Consider the following 4943-nt stretch of genomic DNA (forward strand, 5'->3'; position numbering starts at 1 on the left):
CCTAGACTCACAAGTTGAAAAACATCTTTATTGGATCAGTGGTCTAGATTGTAGACCATAACCTTTAATTAAGAGGCTTTCATCCTGCAGTAGATTGATTCAGGCTGATAATATATATCTACACCTTGGCTAATTCAGCTAATTCAGGCTGATAATATATATCTACACCTTGGCTAATTCAGCTAGGCAGGAATAGACTTCATCAGTACTTGGAAAGGAGACCTCCACAAAATCTCAGGGAGGTAGGTTAGATTGGTATATTTAAAAAAAAAAAAAATCTGGAAGAAGGCAATGGCAGACCACTTCTATATTGTTGCCAAGAAAATTATATGGAGACATCATCAGAAGTCAAGTTCAATCTGAAGGAATCTTTAATCTGTTTACTAGAAGTACAACTATTTAAATAAGCAATCAATAAAAATCAAGAAGAGATGTACCAATAAATCCTGGTTTACCTTCTATCTACCATTGATGTAGAAGAGGGTCAACACTCTAGATTTAATATGTTCAACATGGAAAGGTAAATCTTAAAAATCTGAGGAAGTTTTCAGTAGAAAGACCATTTAACAATATACCTGGAGAGATAAATAGGCTCACTTCATCCTTGGCAGTCTTTAACTGGAAGCTAACTCATGCACATACAGTAGTCTAGCTCTAGTTTTCCTATATTGAGCAAGGAGTTTGACTAGGTAGCTATAAATCCATGCCAATTCTTTTATTCTGTGATTTTATCCCTCATCTGTCTCCTAAGAACAATTTTATTGATATCTACCTTTTTGACATAATCTAAAATTCTGTGGAAAACTATGGTTAATGTGATACAAACTCTGCACATCAATTTTAAAAGCATTAGACTTTAATGAACAGAAGAAACATAGAAGATTCTGTTGTACTCAAAAAACCAGCCAGAGTGCCGACTTGGTCCTGTTGGTACTGGAGGATCCAGTTCAGCGCAAGATCCATCAGGAGTGGGCAGACTGCGAGTATGTAGAAGTGATCACCAGCTCCATCAAGATGATCATGGACTTCCTCAATTTCTTTGACATGTCTTGCCACTCCTGCCTGGCCACATTCATTGAGAAGTTGACAGTGCTGGAGAGAGGGATCAAATACATCGAGGCCTCGGTTTCACAAAGGGTGAAACATTGATATAGGTGTGAAGCTGGCAACAAGCCAACCTATGGGGAAAAAGTGCAGCTGTTTAGAAAGCTGATGATCAGACTGCAGGGTTCTTCATTATTTAATCTGGATGGGAATTAATACATTTCTGCCCCTTGGAAGCTACATCCTCCATTTGGAGACCTTTTTGTGGGTAATTCCAGCTGAAACAGATAAATTCTAAAAAAGCATGCTTAATTTTGTGGTTTTATACAAGCAGATTCATGCAGTTCTTGTCCTCTTTTGTCCCATGGACATGCAGAAGTCTGGCTTCACAGTGGTTAAATTGTGATTGGATGAAATCTTAATTTTGGGGAACACAGTTTTATTACTATGAATAATTTTTGAGAATATAAACATACCAGAATGTTAGGACTATGCACAGTGTGTGGCTTTTATGGCTCGCTATTGCTGCTCCAACATATCAGATAACCTATTTGAATAAATGTGCAGTATATATGGGGTGGGGTTGGGGGAGATATGTGCCAAGGGACGGGTAACTCAGTTTTCAAGTATTTTGTATTCTTTAATGTAATTTGAGATGTCTTTTCCATTTGTATTCAACAATAAAATAACTTCTCCTTAAAAGAAAAAGCCAGCCAAATATGAGATTGGTCATCCAGATTTATTTTTAGGTTGAGGCAGAAAAGCAGAATTAATGAATCTCAGAGGTATAGTAGATGAGTGATGTGAAAAGAGTAAACAGTGAGATTCTCTGAAGGCACTAACACTATAGATGTATATGGACAGTGTCCTCTGTTTCCCTTTGTTTGTAACCCCAATTCATATACTCAAAAGTTTAACTTGGAATAGGTTATTCCATGACAATATATGGAATATATTTCTGGATACTACAAGGTGATAACAGGGAATGCTGTTTTCCATCCTTTTTGTGTGTTTGCCTCAGGCATCTAGATGGCCTACCTGGATCCAGAATGCTACTCTAGAAGGCCCCTGTTTTTCTATTTCACCAAGACTCATTCTTATATTGCTATACTGTTGGGACAATTTTATTTCGAAAACCAAGCAAGTAAGACCATCGATATCAAATGTGTCCTTTTTAAATAGGTGGAAGCAATAGTTTTTGGTAGAAAAAATAATGTATCAAGGTTTTTTTTTTAAAAAACCACAAAATTACTGTATTTCCTTATGTGTCAAATCCAACATAGTCAATAAATAAACAGTAAGTTGTTAAAACAATCCTCCCTTCTAACATAAATGTTGTCCCTTCAATTAAAGGTGAAGTTCACTATTCATTTAATTTATTAAATTTAAATTTATTGAATTAGGGTGCTGCTGCTGCTGCTGCTGCTGCTGCTGCTGCTGTTGTTTTTTAGGGGGAAAAAAAACCCCTTCCAGTCTAAACTGATAACTGCTTAGCATTTATTCCTTTCTAAACATGTTTGTTGTAGATGAAATTGAGACCAATTTGCAATTTCCTTTTCTTTCAGCTGTAATCAACATACTGGCAAGTTCTCTGGAGCAGCCAGCTAGCTTGTGATCTCTGTGGGATGCCAATCTATTTTCGCATCAGCTGGGCACTTTCTATTTGTGCAGACAAATGTATCATTGTTTCAGCGCTTTGGATTATCTTGCAAACACTTACATTAATTCCAGATTCCATATGGCAGGCAACTGGGTGTTGTTAATTGTCAACGAGTGACAGATATTTTTGCATTCCAAAGCTGTAACATTATGACATCATCCATTGAAAGCAACCTTACCCTTTTGAACATTAGTAGGACTAATACAAATATCTTTTTATGTTTTATTTTTTTCCCCATAGGATAATTACTGTAACTATACAGTGCCATCATGTCTATGCATATTCCATTGAATACAATGGGGTGCAGTCCTGGATATAAGTGGATATAGAATTACAGTCTAAAAGAGACTTTTTCACTGCAGCTAGTATGGCATAATGGTTAGTGTTGGATGAGACTTGGGCACACCCAGGTCTCCACTTAACAATGACACTGCTGATTTTGAGCCTATCCTGAAACCTAACCTATCTCTCTTATTCTTGTGAGGTTAAAATGGGGAAGACTGGGATGGTACAGTATAGTGATTAAGATCCGGGTTCAAGGCCACTGTCACTGAGTGACTCATTTGGGGCAGTCGGTTTCTCTTAGGCCAATCTATTTCACAGGGTGGCTGTTGTAGGGATAAAATGAAGCTTCTATAGGAAAGAGAGGGGTGTGAATCTTACTTATACAATAGAACAGGGAAGAATTCTATGTAGAAAAACAGATTCAAAGGCTAAAAAGTGATTTAGTCAGGTGAGGGTATACATGCAGCCCTGTCTACAACTCTTTAAAACATCTGTGGCTTTTCCTGAGTCGGTGAAGCTGCTCTCCTCAGTTGATGCATGATTTGGGGGGGAAAAAACTTTGTTTTTAATATTCCCAAAAGATGCTTCATGGATATCCGTCCACACATGCTCTAAATCACATTGCACCTATTAAATCTGGACAGCCCTACAATGAACTGTGCTCTGTGCTCCTAGAGGAAAGGTAGGATTCATGTAACAAGCTATCAGACTAATTATTTGGTTTTAGACAGGCTGGGAAATTGGCATTAAACCGAGACTGCAGTTATCAGATAGATTTTGCATTAAAATGATATATTCATTTACTTTTTTTTAATGCATTGTGCTCCAATAAAATAAAGTAATATTAAAATATGTCCCTGCAAGGAACAGAAAAAGTTATTTGTTTTTTGGGATTGTTAAGTCAGTTTATTATGTGTTTACCAAGGTGTTCACTCATATGAGCATTCCTTTTGGGTAGCTGGGCTCCTCGACTAGCTTTTAGTGGCAAAGAAGTGCACCTGGCGACTTCTGCAGCAGGAGTTTTGTTTTTTAGAGGATTGAAATCGATTTCATACCTCCTGGAATGTGACAAATCAAGACTTTGCCCTTAGATGTGTTTCCTATAAGCATGCAAATCAGCACAGAGCAGGTGCAGAGAGATCAGGTTTTGCTTTGTTTTTTAAGAGCAGCCATGTCATCCAAGAAAGAAAAAATATCTGATAAGAACATAAGAGTATATTTTTATTTTGTAATTAACCAAAGTATTCCTTGAAATTTAAGCACTGATTGATCACAGCTTTCCTTTCCCCATTTGCTTTAAGATAGGAAACCCATCAGCTAAATGGGAAGTGTTTATGTTAAATAGGTAACACCCTGAGCTTTGCTCTGATGAAGGTGCATGTGAAGGGACCCCCTCAAGGCCATTCAATGAGCAATGCAGCTCTCCACTTAAAAGCAAAGTTGCTTTGCATTGCTCCAAACCTAGTAGCTGAAAGAGGCTTTTTGCTCTACAAAAGGGAAAAGGTTGCTTAGGAGTTATGGTATTTCAATATTCCCCAGATGTTTAAAGCCTGCATCACTTTGTGTAGCTCCTGTGCAAGTATGCTTTTTAAAAAGCCCAATGCCATAATGGTAAGCCATATCTTTAGGCAATTTACCACATTTTTTATATTAAGGGTGCTTGAACATTATGACTTTGACTTAGCTCCCCTTCTCTTGTTCATTTGCCATCTGCAAGGCTCATCCTACAGCATTAAATCATCTCTCTAATCTTCAAATTATTCAAGACAATCGGAAGTATCAAATATATCAAAGAAAATGATTTGGTATGGAAGGGAAATCTATGCGACAATTTGGATCAATATCCCATCCTAGAGGGAGGGAGTCCATCAATTGAGTAGACAGAATTATGGAAGACCTCTTTCCTTGTTCAGTTGCAAAAGGAACATAGGCTCAGTTTTCTGAGAAGTGACTG

The 4943-nt window shown here is 37.4% G+C and overlaps 1 pseudogene; it reads left to right on the forward strand.

Moving 5' to 3' along the window:
- Positions 1–512: 512 nt before the first annotated feature.
- LOC112540633 (putative protein BRICK1-B pseudogene) lies at positions 513–1154 on the forward strand (annotated as a pseudogene).
- The last annotated feature ends 3789 nt before the right edge of the window (positions 1155–4943 follow it).

This window comes from Python bivittatus, unplaced genomic scaffold, assembly GCF_059951505.1.
Source record: "Python bivittatus isolate LINGU-HERP-01145 unplaced genomic scaffold, Pbiv_v1 ctg000080_np1212, whole genome shotgun sequence".
NCBI classification, from domain to species: Eukaryota; Metazoa; Chordata; class Lepidosauria; order Squamata; family Pythonidae; genus Python; species Python bivittatus.